The sequence below is a fragment of the Haemaphysalis longicornis genome, unplaced genomic scaffold, assembly GCF_048455015.1.
Source record: "Haemaphysalis longicornis isolate Haplotype H1 unplaced genomic scaffold, Haemaphysalis longicornis Haplotype H1 scaffold_1, whole genome shotgun sequence".
NCBI classification, from domain to species: domain Eukaryota; kingdom Metazoa; phylum Arthropoda; class Arachnida; order Ixodida; family Ixodidae; genus Haemaphysalis; species Haemaphysalis longicornis.
Window position 1 is genome coordinate 330,069,011 of NW_027526203.1, and position 21,792 is coordinate 330,090,802.

Genomic DNA, 21,792 nt, shown 5'->3' on the forward strand with positions numbered 1-21,792 from the left:
ACACAGACACATTCCAAGAAACAGTACGTGTTACAGCGCATTGCACATAAGCAGGAGACGTGTTAAATTATAAAAAAAAATTCCATAATCAGAAACACCGCAATTCAAGGCAAAACACAAAAATCTTGCACTACGACACTGTGCACTTCTAATAGCATGCAAGTATATAAGAAAGTATATAAGAACTGCAGTGTATGAGATATTCGAGCGAGCAAATTAATGAAATTCATCAACCTTGTTCTTTTGCAATTGGCACCAGCAATGTCAATCGTAGGAGCGATGGCTTCACTCGATGCACATTTATGGTAAATAGATATCTGCGCTTCATCGAGAAACTGAAATGCATAGGTATATAAAAAATAACGAATGCTGAAATTAACAAGGGAGACCATTACACGACTGAAGGCATAAGACCACATGGACGCAAAAAGTTCCCTAGATGTTGACATATTTTCTATTTTCCATAAACACGACCCAGATCCCCTAGATCTAGGAAAATTCCCTAGAGTTGGCAGCCCTGTGATGAGGGGTGGCCGCCGCGGATACAGGCTGGATTCGTTGACTATCCCTCGTTTCACTCCACGCCGTGGAGAGGTGGGGCGAGAGGGAGCGGGGACAGTGAGTCCGGTGACGGCTGAGTGGAAGACGGGCGTGACTCTCCGGAATACCGTCGATGCTTCCGTTTCAACGAGGAATTTGGGGAATACCGCGTGCTTTCCCTCGACGGCTTTCTTTTTTCCGGAGAGGGCTGTGTCTCATCCGGTACTCGTCCTTTTCCTTTGAAACTGACGTGTGGGAGTTCCCCGGGAGGCTCACACAGGACGGTACCCAGCAGCAGTGGGGTTCCCCACGACTCGGGCCGCAATGTGTGTTGAGTGCAACGTTTTTAGATTAGCTAAAAACGTTGGTTGAGTGTGGCCGCCGTTGGGGCGGGGCAGCACATTGCGGGAGTCGGGATAGCCGCTGTCGTCAGGTGTGGGAGACGCCGCCGTCGGCAAAGCCGCCGCCAATGCGCGAAGCTCGATGGCAGCCAGCCGCTTGGACGCAGGGTGGCCCCGGGGAACGGAACCACGCCATGCGCGAGTTGGGACAGCCTTCCCCTGGGGAAGGCAGGCAGCGGTTGGCACTGCAGCGCTGCGAAGTGACTGCTGCTGTGGGACGCATGGGCTGTTCGAGGCGGGGTGGCCGCCGATGGTGCTGGGGTCCCTCAAAAGGCCGGGCGGTAGGACCACCTACGGATAAAGGCCCGACGATCTGCAAGGTAGAACGGCCGCCAGCGATCGGGGCACCAAAGAAGTGTGAGGTGGAGGGCTTCCGGCGATGGGGCACCGCGAGAGGCTGAGGTTGATCGGTGGCTGTGATGGCGTGTCTGCGAGCCTTGGTCGTCGGAAATATGCTTGTTAGTCTTGGTAGGCTGCATGTCCCAGATAACTTCGTCGGTTGCACAAGCTGCCCGAATCCAACGAGCTGTATTCATACGTGTTCTGCTGCGGATGTCTCCCCAGCGATTAGCTACTAGTGCTATTACGCGGTGGCATCTTGTGATTGGTTGGCGGTAGTGGTGTCATGGAAAGAAATACCGCGTACCACTCAGGAAGATTGGCCAGTTCGGAAAACTTTGATAACCCCTCAAAAACAGCGAGATCTGGGCAGACCTAGTTTTTCTGCTTCCCACTAAGGAATCTTGGCATGTAATAGGGGTTAGGAAGCTCGAAGGTACAACACTTGAGCGCAGTCTCCTGAAAAAAAAAAAAACCTTGTTTCCCGCGCGACAAAATTTGCATAAAGTAATAAATGCGCAGTTTTTCTAATAAACCAAAGTTGCGTACGTGCCTAAGGATACTCGCGTTAAATATTGCATAGCCTTTTCTTCGAAACCCAAGCAACCACGGACAGATGGCGTCGTTTCACCAGTTTTAAAACCATTATTCTAATTATTGTCAGTGGTACAGAATGAGATAAATGATCGTTGTCATAGGATCTTTGTAGGAAAAATGTGTAAGATAGTAGTAAGTAGTAGCAAACATTTTTTATATAAAGTTAAGATTAGGGGGAACATCATTTTCTGAACATCATTTTCTGATGTTCAGAAAATGAACAGAAAGGAAAATTTCTACGATAATTCCCAGGGCAGTGCTTTGCTTTTTGAGGCTAGAGCAGGTTGCCTGCGAACTAAGAGTTTTGTGGGGAAGTATTCACAAAATGATGGGGTATGTGTGGTCTGCGGAAAAGAAACAGAAACTATGAGGCACATAGTGTTAGAATGTGAGGGTATCCATCCAAATCTACATGAAGGGAATATTGGGCTTCAAGAAGCCCTAGGATTTAAGGGTATCACAGAGGAAGTTAACTTCAAGGCTGTCGAGGGGACGAAAAGAAGATTAGAATGCTGATGGACGAAAAGCAGAGAGGGGAATATTGCCTAGGACAGTTACCACCTGTAACAGGGAAAAGAAAGTATTTTGTGCCTAATAAGCTTTTTGTGCCTGCCCTAAGCAGCGCTAGTATTGAACCAAAAGTGTAAAACATAGGTATATTAGTCTTTTTTGGTAAGATGACATGTCATCACCCCGATACAAAGGGGAAACCAATAGAAATCATCATCATCATCAGCACATTATACTTCGGGTTGTTCGCTTTCGGGTTTTATATTTTAACACGAAAGTGTTTTATGCCGGGATCCACCAAGATTTCACTAACGTCAGATCCGTCACGGATATGACACCAGTACACCTTTGCCTAAGCGACCCGCTAGCAGGACGACGCTCGCCAAGCACACACACAAGACAGCAGGCTGACCCGCAATGATCATGCTCAGCTGCAGATTTCGCTGCACATTTCACTTTCGTGTTTTACCAATTCCTATGACGGATGAATCAACCACAGTTTTTTTTAAATGCGGAGCATTTCTTAGGCTCGCCTGGTCCTCCGTCGTCGATGGCGGCGCCGTCCACACGCTCACTGCGCATGCGCAACTCTCCTCCTTACACCCACAGCTCCGCGATACTACACTATAAAAAAAAGAAATAGTTAGTGGCGCCCGGTTTCGATCCCACGACTATCTGGCCGCAACGGGAGGTACGCGGTGCTCTTCCCACTACGCAACAAATCCGGGGCAGGAGCAAGTGCTACGAACGCGTCTTATGTCCTTGACTCATTCAAACTACGTCAAGAAGCTACTGATACAACGAAGGCACGCGAAGCTGAACGTCAACGGAAACGACGAACTGAAAACTTTAGAGGGGGATGCTGAATTTTCCGTGGGAAAGCTGTGGCGGGAAGCGCCACGCGCCTTGCAGCTCAACCAGCCCCGTCCGCAGCGCCTCTGATGCTGATTGTGGCAGGATGCCCCTAGGGATTGGCCAACCAAAGAATCCATCACGAGATAGGTTCGCGTTCAACCACCGTCGTCATCTTCCCGTAGGGGAACCGCCGAAGAAGAAGAAGAACGAGAAGACAAAGCTGCGAAGAGGAGGGCGTGTACATTGCTCTCAGCCGGTGCACCAATGTCAACAACCTTTACCTCACCAAAGCTGACGGAGACTACCGATTCTACCACAGAGACAACATCGACAAGAACATGATGGACGAGTTTCGGCGCCTCGAGAACCGCCGCCAACTCACCGTAACACAACAGCACTTGCGTGTCTTTGCCACCGGTGTGGACCCGGACGCGGAATTCCCTCTGGCGCTAGTAAAAACCAGATCACTCAACATAACGGCAACACAATGGAACCGCACGGAACCGCCACGATGCTTCGCATCCTCATCAGGGTTCCCCACGGGAAGATGGTGTAATTTTTTTTTTTCAATTGTCACCGTTACCATACGACTGAAGCTGTTTTAGGACACTACTAGAGCGCACGAGATTTTCCGAACGCGTTTAACTTTACTGGGAACAAACTACTCATCAGAAAACCATAAGAAATAACAAAGCCGAGAACCGGTTCCGGTATGATACCATATGCGTTTCCTAGAGCGCACAGCAAGCCGTATTTCAGTTCGTGTGGTTTTGTCATAGGAATTGCTGTTATATAACCCCCATTAGCTCAGATGACGGCTGGCTGTTCTCACTATGAGAAACGCCTATACGCCTCAACGGTCATATACCAGAACAAATGTACTGTCGCTGGTCGAAACCACAGTTGTATGTATCTCAAATGGGAAATAAGCGCACGAAATGTCTTACTACCTCGCTATAGACATTAGCCATTGACCAGAAACGCATGAAGCTTAGCAACGTAACAGCAAGACGTGGTACAATTTTGTTAGAGACCTGCGGTATAGAGCCCGTGAAGTTTTGGCGACACAGCAAAAAGTGCCTCATGCATGTGTGACGCCCCCGTAGGGGGATATAGTCACGCTTAGAGATGCAAGTGTGCATAAAATTTTGGAGAGGCGTGAAAAAAAATTAGGTTCTTTTAAGGTTTTTTTTTTTCAGAACAATATAATTAAATTTAAAAACGACGATTCCGAACAGATCTATAAAAAATCCCAGATACATCTCAAGGCGGTTGCCTTAGATGTCTTAGCAAACGCGAAATAGTGACCGTAGTTGCTGGGGACTACAGGAATGGAACCACATTACGACCTCTGTAAAAATAGAAAAAAGAATATATACATAGAAACCTATTTGGGTTCGAATGGGATTTGAACCCGAGTCGCCAAGAGCCGCAGCCAGGTGCGGTAACTAGAGCACTAACCCTGTTTTTTTTTTCTTTAATGCATGAAAATTTTAGAAAACTTTAGAAGACAGGACACTTAACACACAATAGAAACACTAACAGACAGCAAAGGGCAAGGACACCAGTCGAACAATGATCAAAACTCAGGCAAGCAAACACACGCATCCAAAGGAGGCAGCCACTCCATCACTCGCCGCAGACTAAACGCTCCGCACCAACGCCACCTGTTCCCGAAAAATGCACTTGGTCGGCCTAGGGGGTTCCGCGTGCCGATCAGTCATGTGGCACTTCCACAAGCTAAACAATCCTAGGAGAACAAAAACGTCATATGGCACCCGATTAACATCTTCGAATGGTGTACGGGGTGATATCAATGTCCTTTTTTAGTGTCCGCTGCAAAACGTCCCAGAAGAACACAGCGTCCCGGCACAACACAAAACAATGATCAATTGTCTCTGGTTGACTACAGAGGCGACAATTGTCCGACCAAGGAAATGACATTCCCTTTTCGCGTAGCCATGTCTTGGGAGTGTGGAAGAATGCAACTTGAAGAAAAACGTTTTTGCATTTGGCGGAATACACATACTCATTACGCCTTTTAAAACATTGCTTTTCTGCTGGCCTAAGTAAGACTGGCGATAAATAGGCACCGGGAATAGACTTTCAATAAGAGTGCTCGTCATAGTTTTCCTTGACACGCTGAACAGATATTCCAAGGAAAACCGCGCGGAAAGAAAGTTAAAAGACTCCACGACCTCCTTGAGAAATCCCCATGGAGGCTTCGTATTAACTTCGCCCGTACATATAAGCAAAAAAGGCAAATGGAAACCTATGTGCTGCTGAAGTACAGTTAGTAAAAGTGGGTGATCAACCAATTTGTAGAAGAAAAAACGAGACAAGTTGGTGCACAAACAAATGCATGAGCCCAACACCCTCTGCCTTTAAGGAAGAAACAAGTTGTCCGCGCATAGGTTCCTATTGAGAACCCCACACAAATGTTGCAAAAACTCTATGTAGGGCCTGAACTTTTGCTCGCGCACAGTGAAGCACTTGAAGCACATAAAGGAGCTTTGTGGCAAGGAAGACATTACACACTCTTGCACGTGCAAACACAGAGAGGTCTCGCCCATTCCTGTGTTACGTATTTGATGTAACGGCACGCCGAGGTACTGAAGTGGGGCGCTATCCCAAATAATACCTGTGAATCTAGATAGTTTCGTTCCCCATTGTCCGATCCAAAATCCCTTAGTTTTTTCCATATTAACATCCGCTCCAGACACATCGCAGAACTGCTTACGTCACTGTAAGGGCTTCCTGGGCGCTCACGATGGGTGGTCAGGAAATACCTCGAGAAAAATGTCACAAGTTTCTTGGGATATACATTGACACATCGCTCACATGGTGCCGACATATGGATTATCTGCAGGAAAGGGCATCACGTGTAGTCCACGTTTTGCGTTACCTCACAGGCACCCGATGGGGTTGTTCGTCCGATTCTATGCTTCGACTGCATGCTGCACTTGTCCGTCAGGCCGTTGCCTATTCTATACCTGTTCTGTATGGCCTGTCAAATCGTCAAGAGCAGCGACTGCAAGCATTGGTAACCAGAGGCCTCCGTCTCTGCCTCGAAGTGCCCAGGCCAACGTCGGGAACCATGGTTCTCGCGGAAGCAAGAGAGCCGCCCGTAAATGCTTTGCGCGTGTAGGAGGTGCGCCGCCATTACCTGCGCCTGACTACGCAGCATGACTCACACCCTTTGGTTTCCCGTCTCCAACAGCGTTCAGCGTCAATGGTTCATCAGGCCATCTTTGGTGATGTCATGTCCCTGCCCGCTGTATCTCAATGGCAACACAGCACTGGGTCGCCTCCATGGACTGTTCCCTGCATTGACACCAATGCTGATATCCCCGGGATGCCCAAAAAACAATCTATATCTACAGTGGCAGCACGGCAGATGACGCTGAATTACATGCATGAACGTTATGCTGATTATGTGCATATATATACCGATGGATCGTCGACAACTACCTCGTCGTCGTCAGCTTTCACAATACCGAGTCTTCACATCGATCAAGGGGTCAAGCTCTCGCACCCTACATCGTCGACGGCTGCAGAGCTTTACGCAATATATCTTGCAGTCAAATTTATCGCTACAATGACTTCACCGACTGAATGGACACTTCTCACAGATTCAAAAGTGGCTATTCAAGCCCTAAATCCAATTGCGGCTTACAGTCATCCAAATATCTCGGCAAAACACATCTGTGATGTGATGGCAACTGAAATAGGAAAAACTCAGAAAATAACATTTCAGTGGATTCCCGGGCACATTGGAATAAGAGGAAATTCACGAGCTGACCGACTAGCAGCAACCGCTCATTCAAATTCCACATGTAGCGCCGTGCCTTTTACCAGAGGTGATGTTAAAAATTATTTGAAAAAACTAAGGACACACATTACTTTGGAAACCAGGTTGACCGATAAATATCGTTCATCGCTGTTATACCAAGTGGATCCGTACCTTACATACCCGTGTGCGTCTCATCTGGGTCGTTCGGTCGACACGTTAATACATCGCCTTCGCCTTGACGTGGCCTACACCAAGAAATTTCTTTACCGTATTCGATTCGCTGATGACACCTGCTGTGCTTGTGGACACCAAACTGAAGATGTGCATCATGTCCTGCTTGAGTGCCCTCTATATGCGACCGAGCGGAAAAAATTAAAGCTTAGCTTGCTATCTCGGACACCCCTATCGTTGCCGAAACTGTTGGGTCCGTGGGATAATGTACGCAACCAAACGAAAGCCTTCCTTGCCTTAAGGGAATTTTTTCAAATGACGAAGATGTGTGAACACTATTAAATGCGTGCACATTCCTCTGAAACGCTCTGAAATGGGTGTGGAAACACACAAGGGTGTTATGTATACTGGCGAAACTATCTGTGTCGCATCGTGGGTGTCGTCTGTATATAGATGTGTATAGTTCTCTTGTTTTTTTTACTATATTCCACTGCTGTAAGGAATCATGTATATATATATATATATATATATATATATATATATATATATATATATATATATATATATATATATATATATATATATATATATATATATATATATATATATATATATATATATTGGTGTGCTTGTGTATTACACAGTGCAAGTAGTTACTGAGTGCGCATCTTTCATCCGCTGCTGTCTCAATGTACTTAATCTAACCCCTTGTGGTTCCTTAGGGCAAGTACTGTACCTTTTGTATACTCCAATGCCTGGAGTAGCCAGCTGAGCCAGCTCTTGTTTGTGTTGGAGCGAAACTCTCCAATAAATAATTATTTCTCTCTCTGTCAGCGCAAAAATACGCTATATCATCTGCATAAGCAAGCACCTTAACTTCGCACGATTTCAAGCAAAAACCTTTCACTCCTTGACTCTGCTGAATGCTGAGAAAAAAATTCCCTCGCACTTCCCCGAGGGGGAGAGTGTGTAAGTGCGAATGCATGGTTGTTGATTGCGCGATTACGGTGGATATCGTGATCTTAATGAGTAGTCGAGAGATTGCACACACGCACACAACTACAAAGAAAGATATTTCACTCGTTATTGCTGGTACCGTTGCCCGGTCCGCCATCATCGTTATCGAGATGCAGGAACAGCGACCGCTCTCGACGACGGCGCGCGCTCGACTAATACCCTCCCGCGCCACGCGGCCGCTACACGAGCGCCCTCACGCGTCGGAATGCGGAGCGCCCGCTACGCGAGCGAGAGCTCTCCCGCCCGAAGTGGAGAGGAGGCGCCCAACACCCGCAGTCACTGAGCGGAGAGAGGAGGAGGAGAGTAGCGCGCGCCCATCTCCCCCCGTTGCTAGGGAAGACGAGGAGCGCGCGCACCCGCAGCTGTTGCTATGCGGACGACGGCGGCGGACGATTCAGGCTCGCTTAAGAAGTGCATTCGCACTTAAAAGGCTCGAGGTACAATGCGAACAGCGACGGTGACAGGGGGCAGCCTTGTCTGACAGACGACTTGATCGCAATCGGCTTAGACAGAATACGATTGACGATAAGCTGTGTAGTGCACCGATTATAGCACAGCTTGATGCCCTTATATAACACATCACCTAAGTTGACTGCTGCCAGAAGTGCGTGCCGGAATGGAACAAGAATTAGCCGGATACGTGCCGCATGACAGGTGCACGTGACGGCACGACAGACGGAATGTAACAATGGAGAAGACTTCAATAATCGCTGGCTTTCGCCTTGAAACCACTTAAGATCAAGATGAAGTATTCAGTTTACACTGAACGGAATATAATTATTTTATTCTGCATCACAAAAGTTCCATCAGCGCTTCCGCTCTCAAAATATGCGCACGATTGCACGAAAAATCGTTGATTTCAGAAAGCGTTTCCCGTACTGCAGATTGATCGCATCACAACAAATTTCCCCAGACAAGCTTTGTTTTTTTTCTATGTTATCCTGGTTGAAAAAAAAAACGAAAAAAAGAACCTGTTTCTTCCCCAATGCTTTGTTATTTGTTTCAACCGCTCACATCTCTGGTCACGCTACCACTAGGTGGGTCCACACGGAGTTGAGGGAAAAAGAGGCCACCCAGGTTTGGCTAAAGAAACAATCAACCTTTTGTAGTGCCTGTTTTCCTATAGCGGCCGCCACGACGAACCTAAACTGGCAGTAAGGCATGCCCCCCAAAATTTTTAGCTTTCGGGGACTCATGCACGAAACGTTGTCGTCCCGCACCCACCCGCCAGCGGCCGGAGCGCCCCTTTTTCTTCACTTTTTTTCATCGTCGTTGCTCCCTGACTGGTAGCTCGCAGAGTGGTCGGCCTCAAACATTTTTGGCCCTTCCTTTTGAAAGCCTTTTTTGTATGCACGTACGAACTCACTGCGAACTGTCCGAAAAGAGGAAGTAAAGACGTGCAGCCCTAAAAAGCATAAACGCTCCCCAAGCAGCAAGCTAGGGGGGGGAGACGGATATCAGTTTATTTCGGCTGATGCTACTGCCAAGAATGGCGGACCGGCAGCCCGCGCATGCGCAGATCGCTACTGGAAAAAGGTCCATTTAATTAACAATGAAGTTGGGCTGGGGCCGACGCGTTCACCCGGCGAGATGCTGTGACTTGTAGGAGCGGGTCAGGAAGGCGGCTGGCGCTGGACCTCGGGGACGGGGCCTCTCGTCCGGGGGCCGGTGTGCACGAGGTGCACTGGCTCTATTCTCCCGGGAAGGTCGGGTCTCTCGTTTCGGGGCGCGGTGGTGTTCACGCACGCTGCAGGGCCGTGGGGGCGAACTCAAGGTGCTGCTGCGGGCACGCTGGTTTGCGTAGGTGGGTACGACGGAGACGGCGATAGCGTCGTCTCGACCTCGGTCGGGATGCGGGAGCGAGCTCGTTCTCGGATGTCTCCTATCGGGTTTTGCTCCTACACCGGTATTCATACGACGGAGCCTTTCAGGGGATAAATTCGAGGGAGATCGTGACGTCACCTCAGGCGGACTTCCGCTCGGCCAGCTCCTTCGCTCACACCAAGGATACGACTGTCGGACGGATATCAGTCTGCAGTCGCCTAGAGCTGCCGTAGCACCGCCCATTCCGCTACGGCGTCAATTTCTGCTAAAGCCCCTACGTACTGATCTTATCAGCCGCGCAAATAATTGGCCGTGGACGCGATACAGGCGCTGCCGCGTGTAGAGAACGGCGCCCGACGCGCGAGGCAGTGGGTGGGGAGACGCGCAATGGGAGCAGCCGGCCGGTCCGCCTACAGGCCCACATACAAATAGATGTTAGGCTTAACACTGCGGCGAATATTCGATTGCCGCCCTCGCAAGCGGCGCAGATGACGATTTTTAGTGCAATTTGCCATCACACCATTACCTCCTTGCTCATATGTGCAGCTTTGCGCTTTAGGGAGCGATAACAAGCTATCGCTCGAGCTACCTGCGCCGGCCTGCGCCACTTCGCGGCCGCGGCCTGTCGTGTGCGCGGCGCATTTGAGCATCCAGTGTAATAAAAAGCAATACAAATAAAGCGCCTGTAACCGCTCTATAACTTGAGTCGCGGCCAGCTTATAGAGAAATATTTCTTTCTCTATGGCCAGCTTCCCGACGTGCAGACGAAATCCCGCCGCCTACGCCGCCAATCGTCGGATCGTTTGTAGCTCGCGAGCGACTCTCCTCCTCCCGTGCTCCCTAATTGCGGCGTCTTGCTGCCTGCCGCCGCAAGTTGGGGGTGGCGGGGGTGGCGCTGCTAGACCACTGTTGCTAGACCACTGCTGCTAGACCACTCAGTGGTATCGGGCTTCCGGAAACGCTGCTGCGGACGGTCCAACGAGTTGACGAGGGAAACACCGTCACATCGCACTTTGGTCAGATTCAGTCAGACCACATCCCTGTCACAAGGGACCTCCGCCAAGGCTGTCCGCTCTCTCCGTTTTTGTATTGAGCGGAAACTACTTCAATGTGGTCTCGGTTTTCGGCTGATACAGCACCACTGGGGCGGACGAGCAATACCTTCTGCCAGGGCTTGCATTTGCCGATGACCTGGTACTCATGGCTGATTGCTCGCAGGAATTGCAGACCTTGCTGGACATTTGCTTCGCTGAGGTAACACAGCTTGGACTCCGGTTCAGCGCCAAGAAGTCTGCGGTTCTTACCCTCGCGGGAACCAGCGGGGGGAAGAAATCAGCAAGTGTTCGTCTTACAAATACCTGGGCGTAGTGCTTTCTTCCGGTGCTGCCATGTACTCACACCATGAGGCAAAGGTTCGTCTGCCGTTCGTGGCCAGTGCATTCTTCGCCGCCGAAGTTTGTGGGGCTGCAACCGTTTCCTGATGGTGCGTGACCTGTGGAAGTTGGTGCATTACTGCATGTGCCGGCTCTCACGCTCGCGAACGCTGTTGTGTGCCTCTCAACATCCACTCGGCAATGGCTCGAGAGACAGCAGCGCGCAGTGGGACGCACCGCTGTATAGGATGTCATAGGTATGTGGCCAACGAAGCGGTACAGGGAGACCTCGGCTGGTCGTCCTTTGAGGCACGTGAAGCGGCTGTTTTCTATAGTACCGCCTTCTGTGGGACTCGTACGTTTCCCTAATGCCTGCACATGCTTCCAAAACATCTTCGGTGCGTCTCTACCCCTTCCGCGTATTTGCGCTACCCATCGCTCGCTGTCCCCCTTTATTTTCACCTGCACTAATTGCTGCACTTCCTGTTTCATTTGCTTATACTGCTCCCATTTTAGGTCCACCTCCTCCTGATGTCTCCCTATCCTCTTGGCCTGCCTGTGCTCTCTAGACGCCTGTTTACGCCTCTCTATCGCCGCCTTGATTTCTTTGTTCCACCAGCTTTTGGGTGTTTTTTTCCTCTCCATCGATTGGCCCCTCTGCCTTGACTATTTCTTCCTGGATAGTCTTGATGAGCCTGTCATATTCCCACTCTTCTCCAGGATTTCTTTCTATGTCAGCCTCTATGCTTTTGGCTATAACCGCAATTTGTTTGCTGTTTAACTTTGTGCTCTGCCCCGGTCGACCCGTTTTTTCGCCCCCCAGTTTCCCGAAACTCAGGTTTATGCACTTGTGGTCACTGCCCAGACTGTGGCCCCCTTCCTCATCTATGGTCATTCCATCCAACCATTCATAAAGTCCCTCTGAAATAAGGCAGTAGTCAATACTCGACTGTCTCCTACCACACTCCCACGTTATTTGACCCTCGCATTTTTGTTCCCTATTTACTATGATCAGCTTCTGGTACTCAGACATATCTAGCATTAGATTTCCGTTGAAGTCTGTGTACCCGTCTAGATCTTCAATGTTTGCGTTCATGTCCCCTACCAATATATCCTCCCCGGAACGTTTCAAATCTTCGATGTCCTTTTTTAGATACGCCACCAGTTTTTCGTTTTGTTCTTTGCTATCCTTACGCGTCCACAGGTATGACACCCCTAAAGCCATCTCCCTACCCTCCACTATCCCTTTCATCTACACATGTTCTTTACAGTCTTCTTTCACTATCTTCCAATTAGCCCACTGCCGTACAAGCATACCTACTCCTCCGCCTTTTCTCATTCCAGAGCTCCTGTTACAACCTTCCCATAGATACTCTTTGATTTCCGGAGGTTCCTCCAAGTCCCGTAGGTGCGTCTCGGTCACAGCGTATACCTGGATATCGTCCTCTTCTAGCTGCTTAGTAATCTCCATCCACTTCTCTCTTTTCCTGCCCCCCTGCATGTTTATGTATGCGATCTTCAGTTTCCCCCCTCTCTTCTTTACACGCCGCCGTCGTTCCTTTCGTTTGCCTGCACCAATCTGCACTGACCCCGCTATCTCCCTTTGCTCCTTGCATTTGTCTACGCCATCTTCGCAGAGGCCTGTGGGCCCCCTAAAAAAGCCACAGTTCGCGCCACGTGTCGTCTTCCGATGGCTGCTCCCACCTGCCCGTTGAAATGCACTCCGTCACGCTGGAACGCCCTTTTCCGGCCCACCCATCGGACATCCCTGTTGATGTCTACGACAGCGAAACTCAGCTCCTTGCCCAGCTCCGGTATGTCTCGGTTTACCGCTACAACTTCCCTTTCCACATGTACCCCTCTCCCAATTATCTCTGGTACTGTGCTCACGACCAACGTTTGTAGATACTTTTTATAAACGTTGCTCACGACGACCTGCACATGTGGGCACAGCGCCCTAAGTTCCTTCACCCCCTTTTCTAGTTGCTTGCGCACTCCCGTGCTCCTTCCTTGCAGAACGTCATTGGTTCCTCCTGCGATAATCACTAGGTTCTGCCCCTGTATATTTTCCCACATTTTATCCTATGCCTTTTCTAACACTACAATGGAAAGCAGCGCCACTGTGCGCCAGGCATAAACCGGCGCATCGCTTTTGACCGGACCACGGCCGCTGGATGAGAGCATTCAGCGGCCGTGACCGGACGTTGGCGTCACCTCCCCCTAATCTAATTTTTCGCTGATGTACGCATTCAAACCCGGCTATAACGAACCCGGATAGAGCGAATTATGCTATATATCGAACAAAAATATTTCAGTTACGGAAATACATGGGAAACATATATTCCTTATAACGAAGTTCACATCCGATATATCGAACTCTGCGCGCCGAAAATGGCCGCCGAAATGTACGGTCTCGGAGCGGCGATTGGGATGCGGATTGGCCGCGACCACAGAGCAAGTTTCCGACTGAGACATTGCGCCTTGCACGGACGACGTGACGCCAGACACTTTCCGTAACTGTTTCCGACGCGCGGGACTCACGACGGAACCCGCGCAGTCAGCGAGTCCGGACCAAGACAGCAGCATCGGTGAACTGCGGGAAGAGCTCCCCCATGTTCCTGATGATGTCTTGAGTGAAAGCCGTCCGACGCTTATAATGAAGCGCTTTCGGGAGTCGATGTGCTCGGCCAATGCGTCTTATATTTTGGAGGACGAGTACTCGAACTAGTGTAACAATGTTTCGTGTGGAGAATGCTATGCTAGTTGAAGCCGCCAAAACGAAAGTGAAAACAAAAATCACCGCTTTTTTCTTTGCAAGTAGGCAGTTCAGGCGGAAAGTAGATTACTTGCAATAAATGGATTATTTTGGTATGGTACTGGCTACTTTTATGTTCGTTTCTGCATGCGGGGATGGTGGAGTTAGGGAGGGCGAGAACGGGAAAGGGGGGGGGGGGGGGCTCCCTCGGATTGCGAACTTGTAACAATAAGTTCGTTATAGGCGGGTTCGGCTATATCGAACTATTGGATATATCGAACTAATCCCGGTGCATATTGCAATACGCTATAAACGGGTTTGACTGTATATGAGCGTTTTTACGCATAAATGCTGATCGATTATGGGGTTTAATGCGCCGACGCTACACAGGCGAGTAGGCGCACCGTAGTGCTCCCGATTAATTTTGACCACCTGGGTATCTTAAAGGGACCCTGCAACACTCTTCGTGCAGTGCAGGTAAACCTGCGCGACGTTTAGATTAGACTTCCAGGAACACCCGAGCCAAATATTACGCGTGCACGTGAAGCGGTAAGCGCGCAAATCGCCGTGAAAGACACGGAAAAACCAACCGCTCTCTCTTCAATTCTCCTCATTATGCACCCCTGGCATGGCCTCTGCGACGTCAATCGGGCCATGACTGTCCTGGCTGTCAACTTCGCGGCTAAATTCTGGCATTTCCTGTGACGATCAGCCGTCGTCGGCGCTGTGTATGAACCTCTTCTATGTCTGAACCTGTCCGCATGCTTTTGGTGTTTCTTTTGTTTTGAGTACGCGCGGAGTTTGAGTGACGAACTAAATATTCCACTTTCAACGAGCCCACTCGACAACAAACGTTTATTGCTCCAAAAACGCCCTACCAGCCTGAGCGCTTGCTTGCGAGCAGGCCACCATGCCTGCTTTTTTGTGGCACCAGACCGGAAATAGACCCGTCTACGTTGCCAGGAAAAGGACGAAACTCCCCAGCCTGTGACATATCGAAGGCCGCCGAACAGAACGCCGCGCGCCGCCTCCCCTCTCCGGGAGAGAGCGCGCAGCTTTCGTCGCGTTGTCCGCGGTTGAGTTGAGAGGGAACATTTATGCGCGATTTTTCATCGCGCGTAGTTTCAGTGATATTGAACAGATTTTCATAATTCTTGCGGGAGGAGATTGCTGGGACAACAGACTTTACCCCAAAATACATTCCGAGTAGTCGATAAGTGTTGCAGGATCCCTTTAAATGTCCGCCGAAATCTCACACACGGGCGTTTGCGCTTTTCGCTCCATCAGAAAAGCAGCCGCCGTTGCCCGGAATTGAACCCGCATCCTTAAAGGGACACTGAAGTGAATTTGTCAAGCTCCCGTTTTTGCTTGCACTGTGTAGACTGGCTCAAATTAGCACACTTTTCATCGTTTATCCGGTTGACAAATCGGTAATTATTTTACAAAGCGCGAAAGAAGAAAAACTACCATGCGCGGTTTGCGGCGGCCGCACCAACTAAGCTGTGACGTTGGGAGGAGGGGGCACCGTGATTGGACGATGCCCAAGGTTAGCAATCAAACAAGTTTCGGTTTCGGTTCTGTAAAACAACATGTTTGACATTCAATGGCGTCGTTGAATGGGCATTCTCAATATCCCAGTTATCGTAGTACCGCGCTTCTGCCATGTTGTCGGCTGTAAAATGCATAAGATAAGCCACCCAGGACGGCTTGGAATCGTAGCATTCACTATCTGAGGCCTACGCAGTGCATGAATTCACGCCCTCCGCGTCCCCGCAGACGCTCAAATGCATGCGCTTTCCCCCCATATTTGGAGCTTGCCTCGCTCATGCCTGTATCGTAAAAAGCGTGTTCGCACCAGGCCAAGGGTCTGTTGATTCTGGCCTGTGCCCACTGCCCGCAAGCAGTCGGTGCTTATGGCAACAGCACGCCAACGAGAACTCGCTAGTGCGGCAGTGCCAGCCTGCGCGAGTTCTGTGGACTAGTTCGTGGAGCAATGAACGTTGCGGCCCCAAAAAAAAGGTGAACTCAGTATAGAAAACATCGGCGAAAAACGAAAAAGTTAACTCATAAAAAAAAAAAAAAAGCATGTACCTGCGGCGATTCGAACTTGTGACTGACAGAACACTTGCGGTGACATACCTAGCGCACCAGACGACTAGGCCACACAGAGCCGCTGGCATTAACGGAAAATATTAAGTATATAATGTATAACCAGTTTACACTTTTATTTAGTTTTAGTATTTCAAGCAGCTTAGGTGACTATTTCATGTATTGCGCTCGTGCAGTAAGCGTCCCCCGAGATTCCACAATAGCTCAGCATTTCGTAGACGGGAAAGCGTTCGCAGATGCGTAGTCGTGCTCCTGACCGCTCTGCTTGTTCGCCCAGCGCAAAAAAGTGCTTCCCGCACCCTAGTTTTACGCTGTACGGTAAAAATATCAGCTGATTTTATTTCCTTAGTACCTATATTGAATTCGCTCACTCTTCTCCCCCTTCAAGAGGCCTTATATTTTTCTACTGGCGTACCAGTCAGCGAAGCGTCGGATGTGCGCTTGTGCAGCGCTTGTGTGAAGCGACCTTGACTTGGAGCTAGATACAGTGTACAAACTAACCAAGTAAAGAAAGGCGCATTCTTCCATTCCCAAACGTGTTGTGGCTTAGTTTCAACTGGTCGAACTAATTGCGACGACCCGTCGGCGGCCGGCGGACTAGACGGTGGGCCGACTGACTCGATCGCGGAAGGTCGGCGAGCCGTGCAGTAGCGCAGCCAATTGTCAGCTCCTCTCCTGCTGACGTCACACGAAAACGCCACAGAAAATGGGCGAGCGTAAAGAGAGGAGGACAGCATTTTCGAATTGATTTTTCTACTAAATAAATTCGCGTAAACGCGCACAGAGTGGTCGAAACAGGGCCCAGGGACTCCGGACTACAGTTTGCGCTCGTAATCCCGCATTGTTTACAAATCACTTCAGTGTCCCTTTAAATGCTAGTTGGAACTAGCGCTTGTCTCTGTCGTCCTCCTTCGTCCATGGATGGTGTAATTTTTTGCGTTTTACACGTCTACATTAGGCAGTTCTTGTGGGGTGTGTTGCTTTTTTATTCAGGTATAGTCATAGGGGATATGCTTCTTTCCCAAAACTGTATAAAGCTGGCCATAAAATAAATCTTTATGTGTCACGGTGCGCCTCAAGTCAGGAATGTTGCAAGCAAATATAGTACATTCACGAACAACTTTGCTCTGATCTTATTGCGTAAACAACTGCCTGGCGTATGTATTGTTTATATACCAGAACAAAAAATCTTAGCCATATCGGTTACACTAACTGCCCTGTTTCATGCAGAAATGCCACTGCGAAAGCTCACTGGTTATGTTATCGACGCTCAAGCTGCCTTGCTCTTGTCTTGCGCGAGACGCGGCGACATCGAGCTTGCAGTGAGGTGGTGCTGACCTCGTGCGGTCAGCCCCTCCAACTGCGCGTCAGAAAAAATCCCATGCACCGAGCCGGTTTTGCGAAGGCCCTGAGAGCGGGAGGAGAATTGAGTCCGGCCGTGGCAGAAGCTCCGACCTCCGATCGGAGCGGCTCGCCGGAGAGAAACCGTGACGTAGAGGTCACGTGGAGCGCACTCCTAGGAGCCTAGGAGCTACACGGCGGATTTCTCCGTCGTGTGAATACCACGGCGGCTCTTCGACTGCGGCGGGTGGCGAGAGAGCGACCTAGGGGTGTGCGGTCCTTCTTATGCCCTCCGCCGGTGTGTGGAGGGAAGGCAGAGCTGGGTGCTGGTTCGGGGAACTGGCGGCTGGCCAGTCGTTGCACGCTACGCGCGCCTGTGCGACACCTCCACCAGGGCGCCGGGGAGTCGGTATGGGGATGTCTCCCAAGGACGGTCGTTGCTCGAACGCAGAGTGGGACGCGCATTGGCCCTTTCGTGTTTCGGTGCACGCCGTTGGCTGCCGGTATCAACGTCCGAACGTCACACCCGCCTATACACAGAGAAGACTCTTGTCCCTGCAAAAGTCTCGTTCACAAATACGGACCCAGGGTCCATGGCTGGGTCCCCACGCATGAGGAGAAACACCACACAACAACGCCACAACACCATACCGAATACAGTTATATCACTCGGCTAGACGCTTCAGCACCAGTAAAGTTTAGGCATAAATGCCCTATGAACTCGTATGAATATGGCCTAAGCGAACGTTGTCACTTCACCTCCGCCTGGCAACCATTATCTCTAAGGCAGGATTGGGCGCGGTTGGGGTAGATGCTCCCAACTGATGGGTAGGCGCATTACCCCTGCTACGGAGCGCGTAGCCATGCGTCGGCTGGACGAAGCCGCCTACAGTCACCTGGGTCGGCGGGGAAGAATTGTGTATCATTTCCTCCATGAGGGCCCCGGGAATCGCGTCTGCGAATGGGCTTGCCGCTGGGCTATCACTTTCATGATGAGCTGTTGTTGCAGCGTTCATTCCCAACCTTTCCTGAGTGCTGCGTGGGCAGATCATCTGTGTTAGTCGACCTTTTCAGTTTGGCGACGCCGACAGATTTTTTCATCCTCACGTCAGATCCCTTTCACTCTGCATGTTACATCCGACAACCTCTCAATGACACGGAAAGGATCCTTCCATTTTGGGGCTAGTTTCCTCGCGAGGTCAGGGGCCTGGTATTCTACTTTCACATATACGCTGTTTCCTATATATTGTATGGCGCGTCTTGGCTGTCTTGTCAAAACGCTTCTTTCGTCTTAACGCTGCTTCATTCAGGGCCTCAGAGACGAGCTGATGGGAAACTGAGAGACGGCGAGCTAGCTCTGCGTGGTAACTTTCGAGTGTGCTGTAATGTGTCTCGGGAGGCGTGCCTATGAAATCTGGCACTGATGCATCGCAACCGTGAAGGAGGAAGAAGGTAGTCTTGTTAGTTCCCTCATGGATGTTGGTATTGTGAGCAAACACTTCAAACGGGAGCAATTGATCCCAGTCCCTCTAATCGCAGTCCACGCAGTGAGATAGCATTGTTGATTGATTGTAGGGTTTAACGCGCCGACGCAACGCAGGCGATGAGGCGCGCCGTAGTGGGGGGGCTCCGGATTAATTTTGACCGCCTGGGGATCTTTAACGTGCGCCGAAATCTTGTACACACGGGCGTTTTTGCTTTTCGCCTCCATCAGAAAAGCGGCCGCTGCGGCCGGGAATCGAACCCGCGACCGAGATAGCATTGTTACCTGAGTTTGGTTCAGCCTCTCTACGGCCCCATTACACCGAGGGTGGTATGCAGTGGTATGTTGCTTCTTAATGTCTAAGAGGTCGTACACTTCCTTCATGACGCGTGACAGGAAATTCGTGCCCTGGTCCGTTAACAGCTGCTCGGGTACCCCGTGCCTGAGAACAATTTTCTCTTTGAACTCCAAGCAAAATGTAAGAAACAGCGCAAAGGACAGGACGTAGAGTAAAACACAAACACCCAGCGCTGACTGACAACCAAGTTTTATTGCTTGCAGGCGGCTTATATACACATCTACAAAGCAATGGAAAGGGAAAAAGGAAATTACAGATAGCAAGGGAGGAGAAAATTAGACAAGTTATTGTCACATGGTCCTCGATAAGTAAGGCCCAGTTATACATTTGAAAGATACGAGATTTCATTTTCATACAGAAGCACGGAAGGTTTGCGTACACATTTATCGCCCCTCTGACTAATGCAAAATGCTTCAAAAATTTCTCGTGTGCGTTTGTTTGCATATCTTCGAATAATACGACACTGATCAAATTTTGGTTGGCACTTACACTGGCGACAGTGCGCAGCTAGGTGACCGCCAACATTCGATTTTAGTGAATTTGCATGCTCCTGGAGCCGTAGATTAATACATCTTCCCGTCTGACCCACATAGCTTCGTTTGCAATCCAGGGGGATTTCGTAAACGACATTCTGACGGCAGCCTACATACTTCACACACGAGAAATTTTTTAAGCATTTTGCATTAGTCAGAGGGGCGATAAATGTGTAAGCAAACCTTCCATGCTTCTGTATGAAAATGAAATCTCGTATCTTTCAAATGTATAACTGGTGCATACTTATCGATGACCATGTGACAATAACTTGTGTAATTTTCTCCTCCCTTGCTATCTGTAATTTCCTTTTTCCCTTTCCATTGCTTTGTAGATGTGTATATAAGCCGCCTGCAAGCAATAAAACTTGGTTGTCAGTCAGCGCCGCGTGTTTGTGTTCTACTCTACGTCCTGTCCTTTGCGCTGTTTCTTACATTTTTAAACATGCACCAACCAGCCCACTTGCTCCTCATTCCGAGCAAACGTTCTGGCTTTTTGGTCTGGGAGCGGGAAAGCCTCAGCGTAACGACTCAAGTGGCCTACAAAGACCAAAATATACTTGTTCCCTGCCGAGGACGTCGGTAAGGGGCCCACTATATCCATGGTTGTCCGCTGGAAAGGGAATTTAGGCTCCTCAAACACCTGCAGCGGCGCCCGCCTTTTGTTTTTCGGGCTCTTTTGGATCGCTGCAAGGCTGGTGGCATTCCCCGTTGCAAACCGTCGGCAGGCTGTGTGTGAGTCGGTGAGCACGGTAACGTTGGAGGTCGGGGCGTGCACCACCGCTAAGGCGATGGCCGCTTCTTCAGCTGTGCTTGTAGAGTCGGGAAGAAATATTGCTGTTGTCCACCCACTGCCTACGGTAGCACTCAATGCGATAATAAAAAAAACGTTTCCCAATCCAATCTTTTGGACAGCTAAGGAACGACACTATCGACAATACTCCACGACATCCACCACTTTCCGAGCGTGACATCGAGGCCGCTCATCATATACCATCCAAGAACGAAAAGAAAAGTGATAAATCTTAGATTGTGATATGTTCTCGTCTCGCCTTACGAAAGAGAGATGGCTTGAGAAGAAAAGCGAATTAAAGGAGCCATGAAGACAAAACACAAGTTTGTGTTATTCAAAAGATTTCATGTTTTACAGTGCCCCCAGCACTTGTCCGAACGCAAACGATGCTTTCTTCACCGAGAAATTAATTTAAGTCAAAATTTTAATTTTCCCGCTAAATCGTGCGTTTTCGTGGTCTGCAATGACATCACAGGGCCATGTTTACCGTTAGTGAACCTAGATGGCGTCACCACACCGTGGCAAGCCGTTTTCTACCTTTGGTTTGTTTGAGAACGTATTTGTACCTGGTTTGTTTTGTTCATGGAGACAATCGTTTCGTGAAACATGGGGCTCAAATACGGTCACGCAAGACATCGTCGCTTGCGTCAATCGGCAAGTGTCGTCTGAAACAACCCCAAAACCCCGCAGTTCTAAACCAAGCATAGTGCGCGCAGCACCAACAGCAGTACGCATCGGTACTTCTATGTTTACGTGTGCTTTCGCAACTTCGACTGCTTGTCCCACCATTATTAGGGCTTTAAAAAGAATGATCCCTAAATTTAAGCGCAAATAGCTCGTTCGGCAAGCTTATAGCACTGCCTAATTTGCGTTTGCTTTTGCCACCCTCTGCCGATTGCAGAGCTGTCTCGTATGACATCATAGATTCTGCTGCGGGAAATGAGCTAGTGGGTCGCATGGCCATTCCCTTTTTTGCTAATTATGTAGCTTATTTGAGCGAAGT